The 13,188-nt window shown below is 36.5% G+C and overlaps 1 protein-coding gene across 4 annotated transcripts in view; it reads right to left on the reverse strand.

Moving 5' to 3' along the window:
• LOC111639395 (inositol hexakisphosphate kinase 1-like) overlaps positions 1 to 13,188 on the reverse strand; it is a 66,231-nt gene that overhangs the window by 47,335 nt on the left and 5,708 nt on the right. For all 4 annotated transcript variants that reach the window (XM_023385303.1, XM_023385294.1, XM_023385289.1 and 1 more), the window contains exon 2: positions 11,573 to 11,645. The gene's annotated coding sequence lies outside the window, so the exon portion shown is untranslated. The remainder of the gene's footprint in view (positions 1 to 11,572; positions 11,646 to 13,188) is intronic.

The raw sequence follows: 13,188 nt of genomic DNA on the forward strand, positions 1-13,188 counted from the left end.
ATATCATGTTTATCTGTGGGTCTGGGAAAGGTCAATACACATTTGATTTTGTCGGGATTGGGCCTTATTCCTTCGTCACAAATATCATGCCCCAAAAATTTGATTTGACATTGTAAGAAATAACATTTTTTTGGTTTTAATTTTAAGCCAGCCTCCCCAAGGCGCTTAAAGATTTGTTCTAGCCGTATCAGATGGCTTTGAAAGTAGAGACTTGTCGTCCATGTAGATGAGACAAGTTTTTCCTTTTAAGCCATAAAAGATAAATTCTGCGGCCATTTGCCAAGATGCTGTGGCTCTGCAAAGACCCATTGCCATACGATTCCATTGATAGTGGTCATCGGGCTAGAAAATACTGACTTCTCCTTATCTTTCAAGGCCAGTTGCCAAAATCCTGATAGTGTGTCCATTGTTGAAAAATATTTAGACTGTCCCATTAAACTGAGCACTTCCTGAACTAAAGGTAAGGGATATGGGATAAGGGAAGTTAAATAAAATGACTTTGGTCATTTTATTTAACTTCCAGTAATCAATGACGAGGCGCCACAACCCCGGATCTTTCTTCTTGACCAATAACGCATGAGCTGACCACAGCAACTTAGAATGTGTTATTACTCCATTATCTAATAATTCATCAATGATTTCGTTCATTTTCTCTCACTGAGCATAGGGTATCTAATATGGAGGTTGATATATGGGAGAAGCATCTCCGGTATTGATTCCGTGTTCTACTACCTGACAATATCCCAAGTCATAATCATGAGTGGCAAAAACATGTCGGTATTTATACAGTAAATCTAATAGAGGTTGCTTTTTCCCTTTGCCAATCTGGGACCAATTGAACAGCTGACCAAATTCCTTCTTGGTAATATTTGGTGTAGATGATTGATTGATAGATTTTGGATTTGTGGAAGGTTTGTCTTCTATAGCTCTCAGTTCCTACACATTTGCCCTTTGATAGTTTTCTAGGTTGGGTGGAGACATTGGTTATGCAGATAGGTACTTGTCCTCCCTTCTTAGTTTTTGCTAGGATATCTGCTCCTACAACTCCATCTTAGTTATATTTTCCTGCCTTTATAATTACCAATCTGCCATTCTGCTTTACTCTGGCAATTTTTGTCNCGTGTTCTACTACCTGACAATATCCCAAGTCATAATCATGAGTGGCAAAAACATGTCGGTATTTATACAGTAAATCTAATAGAGGTTGCTTTTTCCCTTTGCCAATCTGGGACCAATTGAACAGCTGACCAAATTCCTTCTTGGTAATATTTGGTGTAGATGATTGATTGATAGATTTTGGATTTGTGGAAGGTTTGTCTTCTATAGCTCTCAGTTCCTACACATTTGCCCTTTGATAGTTTTCTAGGTTGGGTGGAGACATTGGTTATGCAGATAGGTACTTGTCCTCCCTTCTTAGTTTTTGCTAGGATATCTGCTCCTACAACTCCATCTTAGTTATATTTTCCTGCCTTTATAATTACCAATCTGCCATTCTGCTTTACTCTGGCAATTTTTGTCATTGTAATGATTTCTGTTCTCGGAGGAAGATTACAATCTGTCAATAAAATTACATCTCGAGTTTGTTCTGAAGGTATGTTTTTTGTGTGATATGAGTAGCTTTGATCATAGGACGATTAGGAGTAGAATAGGCATTAGATTTTATATATGTGCCTCTACAATCTCGTTTTCTATCCACCTGTGATAATGTTGTTGTTTCTTTTATTTCAGGACCCTTTCGGAAGTGAATCTCCTCTCCCTTGGGGAGAATTTTTCTCTCGCTAAACAAATCATTAATCTTTGTGCTTTAACAATATCCCATCCAAGGAGTCCGTCAAATGGTTTAGTAATTTGTTTGTCCACGACATAGCAAGAATAAGAGAATCGCAAGGGTGACATCAAATCAGAACTCCATGGCTCCGTATGTCGTTATTCCATGGCCTGTAATGCTCTGGAACAGTACCTTCCCCCTTCTTCAATTAAACTCTACTTGAGCTACTCTTTGAGCCAAAGATCTGGATAGAAACATTACCTTAAAGCTGTATCAATGGCCAATTGAACCGAATATCTGTTAATCCTACAAGATAAACTCGGTTCGGAATCGCGACCTAGTGATCTAATTTCTCCCCAGTTTTGGAATATTAAATGCACTTCATTTCTTATTCGATACATGTCTGTCGCCATCGGAGATCGGAACTGATTGTCCTCTCTATATAACTGGGAATAATCCAATTGGGGGAACCAGCAATTTCTCATTTAGGGCCCCTTCTAAGTCTCCACCAATTTACCTTATTAATTTGCCCATATACCTGTCTCTTAGGCAGTGAGGAATTTGGTTGCGCTCGTTCATTTCTTTGTTCCCTAGATGTATTAGATATATTCTTCGTTCCACATCAAGGTGTGTACGTACAGTAGAACCTCGATTATCCGCCCTAATTGGGGACTGGGGTTGGTTGGATAATTGAAAAGTCGGATAACCGAAAAGTATGAAAAAATCCATTATTAGTGTAGTATATTATTATATCCCATGTAATTAGTATATTAGTATATTGCTATTAACCTATTTTGCATTGAATTTTCATCGATGTTAAGCCTAACAAAAATTTTTTAAAATAATAATCGTCGCTATTGTATCGTTAAAAATTAGAAAATTAAGCTTCGTTTAAATACTGGCTCCCTTTCATGGTCGATCCAGTGTTGCCAGCTAAAACACGTAAAAATAATATTAAAGTAGCCAAGACATAGCCAAATATTGTAGCGCCACATCACTAGCGGACATTTGAAATTTGCCGACTAGGACGGTCGGTTAACCGAGGGGTCGGTTGATCGGGGGGCGGATAATCGAGGTTCTGCTGTAGTGTGGTGTATCCCACCATGTATATGTATGTTTTATTCGATAATATTCTATGTTATCTATAAATTCCTCTTCTACGTAAATATCCCATACTGTTTTTCCTTGTTTGACTCTTCCGACCTATATACACTTTCTGGCTAGTTTTGGGCTGAAAAGGGGGCAACAACCGACAAGGCAGCATAGGAGGACTTTACTTTCTTATTCATTCTGGGAGAAGCAAGCGAGGGGAGAACCACGTGAGGAGAGAAGGGAACGAATCCATGCGGTCAGGGAGTGTACATCAGAAGATTGCCCAATTTGTTGTACAGATAAGGGAGATTTCTTTCTAACTTAACCTTTCTATACCTTTTTCTAACCTAGATTATCTTAGTTTATATTTTAAGTTAAGTTAGTATAAGTAGTATTGTAATATGGTCACAACAGATTGTGTACTGGCCGGCTTCGAGACTCGCACGTGGAAATGGATATACAAGCTTTGTTAAATAGAGAAAAAGAGGAATGATTTTGTATCATAGACAGTTTCAAGATCATGTATTAAAATTAATTTGGAGATAACTGTAAATAAATAATTTCCTCCATCTTTAGTTGAAATTTGTGTTAATACATGCTGTATTCTTGTATAATATGGTTTTTCATTAACCCGTCACACCACAATAGATGCTCAGTTCTCAATCCTCGCTCTACCAAAAGATGTGTCTTGGGGCCCTCGGGAGTCATCGTTTCTTCTTCCTTGGGGTTGATATTGTGATTGTGAATCTAGATATTCCTGAGGCTGCCAAAATCGCAAAGGTCTGCATCAAGGATCTCCTCGACTACTTCCCTGGGTTCCCAATCGCTTTAGTTGCTCCTGACTTTTCGCTAAAGTTTCCTCTAATTGACTATGATCTGTAGCATTAGGTTCCTCTTTCATGTCACTAGGATTATTTATAGTTCTTACTATTGCTCGCGATTTTGCTGTTAGTTGGTCTAAAGTTTCCTCACTAATCGCTGCTCACACTGCCTTATCGAAAGTATCAGGTTCCTGTGACATTACCTGTCGCTTTATCCGATCATTGAGTCCATCCAAAAATTGCAACAGCAATTGTTGGTTTCTTTCCTTTTGTTGACACCTTTTAATAACCTCCCTCTCTTGTGTGTCCTCGCTAGTTTGTTCTATAATTGTTTCTGATGCTGAGGTCTGTAATCGTACTGCATAAGTTTGTACGTCCTCATCGTGCGCTTGAACGCAAGCACGAAATTTTTGCAGACAAAGAAAAGGGCTCTTTTTCAAATTTCTTGAAAAAGAGCCCTTAAACTCTTATCATAAGTCTCTTAAACTCATCGTACATTTTGACTTCTTTCATCTTCACATCCCTCCATGCAAAATCCTGGGCTATACTCGTTAATTTTAGTTTTGCAACCCCTAAGCACTGCGCCTTGATCCAATTAGTTAGTTTTGCTATTTCATCTTGTGACTTGAAAAAGTTGGTGACCTTAAGGCCATCAGCATTCCCTGCAAAGGAGGGTATTAAGGGAATCATGCCCCAAGTCTGCCTAACATGACACTTCCTGCTGTCTCTCCACACACATGTCCTTCTCTAGCCTCAATCCTATTTCGATTTGATTTTGATAAATTCTAAAATCTAGATCCCACTTCTGACATCAGTGCAACCAGAGGGTCAGCACCTCTTCGATGTCCTGTCAGGACTGACACCACCGTGTCCTGATTGACACAAAAGCCGAGACGGCATGTTGATTCAGTCACACGAGCAGCCACGTGTGCGGGTGATTGGATCCAGGATCTAAATTTTGGATTGAAAGACAGTGCGCCGGAAGTGACTCAGGCAGAGACTAAGTTAACAAAACAACCATTTATTTATAAAGGACAGGAAATACATTTTATACAATTTTGATCATGAGTATACTAAATCAGCTAAAATATGTTTAGATATACCTAACTTTGTGGTTCTTGAGAGAGAGAGTTTATAGTGGTTCATGAGTTGATAAATACCTTTGAAGTTGAAGGATCCGGCTGTAGTCTCGTGGTAGGAGAAGATGAGAATAGTTCTGGACAAGGTATATATGGCTAGATGTTGACATAAACTTGCTGGGAATAGAATTGAAGTCGAGTGAATCTCGGATTTATCCGGGTGTTTAAGATGAAGTTAATTTCACTTTGGTGATGATAAGATATTCCGTTTTGGAGGCACTAATGCTTTGGGTCAGAGTTGATAGTATATTCCATTTCGGATGCACTAAAGTTAACTTTATCAGGTGAGTGACTGGTGAAGACTGACTTTTTCGGCCGTCAAATCCCATATCAGTGCGATATTGCCCAGCTAAGAGATCAGCAGATCACAGAAATGTATTGCTTTTGCCATCAAGAAAGTGTAAGGGGAGATTTTCTCAGATAGCTGAGAACAACAATTGTTGAGCAAGTATGACGACATTGACGATTGATTTTTGTTAAAATTTGGAGTATCACAATTTCCTATGGCATTGTGACATCCAGAAGGAGTAGAAGGCAATTTATAAAAAAATTAACAAGAAAACCTATAGGATGATTAACACGCCAAATTAAAATATAATACCAAAAAACAAATACAATGAGTTCGGCGTTACATGCGTTTTTTTATCGCTAGCACTTTCAACGAACTTATTGTCGTCGTCCTCAGGCGAATACAGAAAATTACCAAACGTTTTAAGCAAAAATAATCAGATGCATAATAGAACGCATAAGATAATTTGAAATTATGTTAAAGCCGTTAAGAACACGATATAAATATTTAAACATAATTCGAAAACCAAACGAGCAGACAGCTCCGTGAAGTGCGAGCTTGCGCATGCGCAGAGCCAAGCTCACGCTACATGCATACTAGAGATTGCTAATGCTCGCTTAAACGCTTATACAGCGTGACCCATACACTAGGCAGCTCGAGCGTAGGGGTGTTGCAAGAGTCCAAGGTGGTAGTGAGGAGGGATTCCCATATAAAAACAGTTTTTCGATCCTTGCAGCTCTTGAGCATAACCGCTTGGGACCATAGCGGGTTGTAACCCTGCTCAAGCACCTTCCTTGCGAGCTCGGTGGTGTTTCTTCCCCTCCTAACATCGTCTTGGTGCTCATCAAGGCGGCTGGAAAGCATTCTAGTGGTGGCCCCGATATATCTTGTGTTTACTCCCGTTGCCTGATTTTCCAAAGGTACAGCATAGACCCCCGATTTCTCAAGAGTGGAAAATTTGTCTCTATCATTACAAATAAGTTTGCGTAGGCTTGGAAGTGGGGTTAAAGGTAGTACAAGGTTGCGCTGCTTAAAGATTCTGCAGATGCGTAAAGATAGGGGTCCAAGGTAAGGCAACGCTATTTGTACCTTTGAAGATTCTCTCTTGCTGCATAAAGTAGTACTTGGAAACAGTGCTTTCTTTACCTTATTGAGCACATGCGTAAACTTTGCACGTGAAAAGCCAGCAGCGCGTACCGCCAAATTGACGATATCTAACTCGACATTTATCAGCTCCTGCGTGGACGACAGTAAATAAGCCCTTCTGACAAGGGAGACAATGGCAGTATTAACGTATCGAGAAGGCTGAAAGGCCTCGATACGTTAATACTGCCATTGTCTCCCTTGTCAGAAGGGCTTATTTACTGTCGTCCACGCAGGAGCTGATAAATGTCGAGTTAGATATCGTCAATTTGGCGGTACGCGCTGCTGGCTTTTCACGTGCAAAGTTTACACATGTGCACAATAAGGTAAAGAAAGCACTGTTTCCAAGTACTACTTTATGCAGCAAGAGAGAATCTTCAAAGGTACAAATAGCGTTGCCTTACCTTGGACCCCTATCTTTACGCATCTGCAGAATCTTTAAGCAGCACAACCTTGTACTACCTTTAACCCCATTTCCAAGCCTACGCAAACTTATTTGTAATGACAGAGACAAATTTTCCATTATTGAGAAATCGGGGGTCTATGCTGTACCTTTGGAAAATCAGGCAACGGGAGTAAACACAAGATATATCGGGGCCACCACTAGAATGCTTTCCAGCCGCCTTGATGAGCACCAAGACGATGTTAGGAGGGGAAGACACACCACCGAGCTCGCAAGGAAAGTACTTGAGCAGGGTTACAACCCGCTATGGTCCCAATCGGTTATGCTCAAGAGCTGCAAGGATCGAAAAACTGTTTTTATATGGGAATCTCTCCTCACTACCACCTTGGACACTTGCAACACCCATACGCTCGAGCTGCCTAGTGTATGGGTCACGCTGTATAAGCGTTTAAGCGAGTATTAGCAGTCTCTAGTATGCATCTAGCGTGAGCTTGGCTCTGCGCATGCGCCAGCTCGCAGTTCACGGAGCTGTCTGCTCGTTCGGTTTTCGAATTATGTTTAAATATTTACTTCGTGTTCTTAACGGCTTTAACATAATTTCAAATTATCTTATGCATTCTATTCTGCATTCGATTATTTTTGTTTAAAAGCTGTTTGGTAAATATCTGTATTTGCCTGAGGACGACGACAATAAGTTCGTTGAAAGTGCTAGCGATAAAAAAACGCATGTAACGCCGAACTCAGTGTATTTGTTTTTTGGAATTAACGAGAAAATAAATATTTTAAACTTTGATAAAATTAGTCAGAAAAACGAAGGTCAGAAACTTTCGATTTTAGAAAGGAAGTTGATTTCCTTTCCTATGTCTGACTCACGAGATGAGTCAAAAATGCAGCCTTTGCACACGTTACTTGGCTGTCAGAGAAGGCTGATATAAAAGGGACATTTTCCCACCATTCAGGGCAGTTCGTTGAAAGAGGTATTGCCACACGACTCCCAAAAAGTCATTGAAAGAATTAGCCATACGATATAGATGGAGAATGTCATTTGCGAAGAACGCCATTCAGAGAGTCTGTCATACAAGTCCGTCAATTGAAAGTCATACTACAGAGTTCTCCATATAATGTATAGAGTCTGTTATATGATGAGACAGTCATAAGAAGAGTTATCCATACAAGAAATTGCCATAAAATAAAAGAAGAAGAATGTCCATAAGTAAGAAGATCCTCATACATTGAAATATTGAAAGAACTGGGAAGGTAATATAGTAACATTCAGATCGATGTAAACTCTCTCTCATGCATTAGGTTTAATATAAGATTATTAGGTTTAATTCAGTTATTAGTGACTTAAGTTTAAATACAATTTGTTATCCATTCATTTGTATATCTGAATATTTTTGGTTTATTAAATGTTTTAGTTATTTTATAAATATGGCCTGGTTAATGTTAGATATTCACACTTCTGCCTATTCAAGTTACTTGCATTCCGCATACTCACAATTTAGTGATTACGCGTGTTAATCTGCGTTTAAGAAAACTGATTAACTGGTGTCGGGAATCCTGATAAGGAAAAGGGTGATTACACGATCATCTAATTCCGCCTTCGTTTTACTTCAAATTGTAAGTCCCTCCACACTCGATTTCTTTGATAGGAAAGCCATTCTTTTAGACAATCCGAGGGCTATTCAAACGGATAGCTGCCGAATAAGTGGTACAAGAGTCTTAACTACTCCATATCCCCGGCTAGCCCCTCACAGCATCCATGATGTTATATTTTTTCCAAAATTGTACAAAACAAACATAGATTTAAGGGAAGTACAATGCTACGACAAATTGCCACATTTTGCTGATTGGTTTGTGTTTGGGAATAATTGTATTATATACAAATCAATAAAATACTGCGTTAATTTGAATCAGTGTTAAGCAGGGTCTTGCTGTACATAAAAAAATCTATTTTAAAGAGTAAAAGAGAAAAAACAAATATTTTTAAGATCAAAAAATATATTTTGACTTTTGAATTTGTAAAAATTAAAAAAATATCTCCAAATGAAAAATGATTAGTCTACATTCATAACTACTGGCAAACACAACTTATTTCTTAGATCCTAGACATATAACTGAGAAACAAAATATTTCATATTAATTTTATAATTAAAACAAAATTTTTAGAAATTTCTAAATTATATACACACACAGCATATAAATTTCTGATTTTATCAGCAATACTTTAAATAATTAATTGATTACCAGTAATTATATTTATGCATACATGTATTTATTGTAAATAAATGATATTATTCTAACGTAAAATAAAAATTTAAATTCAGTATACAGTAGAGCATCAATTATCCGAATGGGGTTGTCCGGAAAATCAATTTTTCGGATAACCGATTATGTACGAAAAAATACATTATTAATATAGTATATTAATATATCCCAATAATAGTATATTAACACTTTAAGCACCATTTGTTGCATATTTGTAACACACCCAGACCAGACTATGCATTCAAATCTGTTGTGTTAGTTCAGAGCAATATGCTAGCCATATAAACATAATGGAAATAGTTAGAGCATGGCCTGTGGGAATGGAAATTGCATTTGGTCGAATATTTTTAATGATAGAATGCTATTAAAAATTTAATTTTTTTCCCTATAAAATATGAGAAATATAATAAAAATAAATTATTATTAAAGATTTGGTTTTTTCCAAAATTTATGTAAAATTTGTTTTTTTCTAATGCTTTCCTTGCACAATGAACATGAATAACTACAGCACAATATCATGAAAATATAAATCACAAAAACAAATATTTGAGAAATAATCTTTACTTTCTTTTAGTGAACAAAAAACCAGTAGTAAGTATATTATTTTAATGATTATTCTATATTTTTTAGATTTTTATTTGTCCATTTATGCAACCTAGAATTTATGCATTTATGTAAAAGTTCTGTTGAATTTAAAACCTGATGAGCAAAAAAGGATGGCCTAACACGATCAGAAAAAACTCATTCAGGTCACATGTTACAATTTCGCAATGTGCCTAAAAATCAAGAAAACAAAATGTTTTTTGACAATGAAGACAAAATTATATTAAATGGTCATAATTTTTGTACTACTTTGTCCATAAAAAAAGAGCATGGCCCAATGTGATATTTTATGCCTCTCTATCGTGGTATTTAATATGTTAATATCCAGTGTTTAAGATAATAAATATGTTAAACAAATTCAAACACTAATATAATTAATTATAAAAATTTATTAGGATTGAGAACATGTCTACAACTATTATTTTGCATAAACTATTTTTATTATATCTCCTACAGAAGATGACACTATAGTGACTATTAACTAGTTGACTATTAATAGAAACTCTGACTTTTATATGAAAGTCATAAAATTGGCTGCAGTACGAGGTCTGTTCAAAAAATACGCGGACTGTTTCAATTGCGTGGCTCCAGTTGGTTCCGGGGGAATCAACTTGGTGTCGCTAGGTTTGTACAGATCGTCTGGTGATAAAGCCATTTCCTGATTACAGATATCTTTATTTGTTGATTAGCTACATGGTTTTTAGTGAAGTGTAATTTTTTCATTTGTCGGATTTCAGAATGAATGACCTGATGGAACAACAAGCTGCTGTGAAATTTTGTGTTAAACTTGGAAAATCTGTGACTGAAACATTTGCTATGCTCAACCAGTGGGTGAGTGAAACGTCCCCAGACCCAAAAAAGCTTGCCAAGTTTGATCCAATGTCTAGGTGATGCTGACAGTTTTCTTTGATGCTAAGGGTGTTGTTCACCACGAGTACCTCCTCCAAGGCTCCACAGTGAACCAGACTTACTACGTTGAAGTTCTGAAATGTCTGAGGGACGCCATCTGTCGCAAAAGGCCAGAAATGTGGAGGAGTGGCGATTGGTTTCTCCATCATGACAATGCTCCAGCTCATTCATCCTTCAGAACTCGTGAGTTTTTGGCCAAACATTCGATCACTGCTCTTCTCCACCCCCTACTCACCTGACCTTGCTCCTTGTGACTTTTTCTTGTTCCCAAACTCAAAAGACCCTTGAAAGAAAGATTTGAGACAATTCCAGAGATTAAGGCAAATGCGATGAAGGCGCTGAAAGACATTACAAAAGTGTACCAGGATTGTTTCAACAAGTGGAAACACTGTTGGGATAAGTGTGTGTATTGCGAAGGAGAGTACTTTGAAGGGGACATGTAACTTCTATAAAAAGTACATTTTGTTTTATGACATCAGTCCATGTATTTTTTGAACAGACTTTGTATAGCTTTGTTCATTGAGGAAATAAAAATGGTTTTTTCCCCCAGAAACTATAGATTTTCATTGTTAAACATTATTTTGCCAGTCACTCTTACTCATATGTTACATACAATTTTTATCAGAAATATCTGGATTCTGCAGTTCTTTTGACAATTCTTTGGCAATCATCTTATTTTTAAAGAATTGTGGCCCCCATGATTGCCAGATTTGTCGTCCTCAGATTTTTTCCTCTGGAAGTACCTCAAAGGAACAGTGTACAAAAATAATCCACATACAATAGAGGAACTAAAAAGCAACCTTATAACAGCAATTGTCAGCATATTTCTACCTGTTTCAAAAGTTGGCATCAAATATTGTAAAAGGAGCTCACATTCATACTCATGAATGAGGAGGTAATTTCAAACATATGTAACAGCATGATTTGATTTTGCTTTTATTAAAAGTCAGATTATAAACTTTGTTTTTACTTCCTTCTGTATTTACATACATTACGTTCAGAAAATAAACTTGATTCCTAACATGTGTACATGACTTTTCAATCATCCTGTATATTGCTAAGTTCAAAGCATTCCTTAAAAACTATACTAAATTTTAAATAAAACAGAAAAAAAAAAAAATTCAAATATAAACTTACTTGATTTAATTTAGAACTAATTTCTGAAATGCAGCACTCTTAATTCCAAGATTTAAAAATTAACAGTTTCTCACTATATTAAACAAAATATTTACATAAGTACTTTTGTTCATTATTATTAAAGCTGAGTTAAAATTAACAAAATTATAGTACTGTATTTTCACGTGTATAACTTATATCATCATATAGCACGTGATAATATATTCAATAAAAATTGCTAGAACAAAAATAAAATCATTGCATAACCCATACACTCACTCTATACTCCCACGCTTACAGGAGCAGATCACTGCTCCACAGATGAATGTTTATAACTGCAATTTAAAATTGATCTATAACCCTACTTCCTATTTCAAATTATCTTTTAAACACAATTTAGGATAGGTTATACACATGAAAATATCATACATGAAAAATCTTAATTATTTATTGTGACAATGTCACAATAAATAATTAAGATTTTTCATTGCTTGGGTTTTAAACATATTTTAATTTAAAAATTAATCAAGACCTCCATTTACTAAGATTTCAATACCTGGTTTTCATTCTTGAGATTAATGAAAGATGTACAGATGGATGACAGTGGGAATTTATAGTCTGCAACTTGATAGTTGCAGCCCAAATGTATGTGAAGTACTGTACGTGGTAATTAATAACCATATACAGTTGATTCCACTTAATTGGGACATGATGGGACTAATCCATTTTGGCCCAATTAAGTAGCTACCCCAATTAAACAAATCAATAATAAATTCTAAAATAAAATATGTAATATGTAAGTAAATAAATAAGTAGGTAAAAAAAATAATAATTAGGTATCTATTTTAATGCTTTATTAAACCAAAATACAGAAAATATTTGTAATATAAATTCGCCAGACTCACGACAATAGATAAGTGATTTGCATAATGCTAGCGTTGCCAAATACAGTATTAGTAGTGACGTACACAAGGGTTAACCATTCGATTCGTTCCTGATCGAACAATTTCTCCTTTCTCCCTTTTTAGTTAGAATACGTTCTAACTAAAAAGGGAGAAAGAAAAGGGTTCGTCCAAAAGTTACCTTACGGTCTTCCTTTGAGCACAGTTTCCTTTACTTGAGATGGGCCACTTCGGTGGGAGAGTCCATAGAATCCACCAGCTCTGAATGCTGGTCTAAACGATTGAATGGCTGCTGTTCTAATCGAGACATAACTATGCACACAATACCTTCCAAGGAACTTTAGCTGTATTCTAACTCAGTCGAGAGACCTCAAAAAATTGTCCAGGGATCTTTGTCCCTTTACTTTTAAGGGGATCATCTGGTCCAATCCAGAGCAGGGTCATTAACTCAAATTCAGGACCACCTCAGACAGGATCCCCATGTGATACGTCCCACTATGCTGACCCCCTCCGGAAAAACCAAACTGCCCAAATGAAAGACAAAATCACTTTGTCTCTGCCAACCATTAGGCCTACACGATATTAGTGTACGTAATGTCTACATATTTTCAGAAGATCCCTAAAATATATCAAAAATTGCTACTGTCCCAATTAAGCAATTAAATTATGTATTAATTTATTAGTTTGGTTTCCATTCTTTGAGATTTGGCTCAATAAAGCAGCTGTCCCGATTGA

This window comes from Centruroides sculpturatus, unplaced genomic scaffold, assembly GCF_000671375.1.
Source record: "Centruroides sculpturatus isolate CEXI.00-Female unplaced genomic scaffold, Cexi_2.0 scaffold213, whole genome shotgun sequence".
NCBI classification, from domain to species: domain Eukaryota; kingdom Metazoa; phylum Arthropoda; class Arachnida; order Scorpiones; family Buthidae; genus Centruroides; species Centruroides sculpturatus.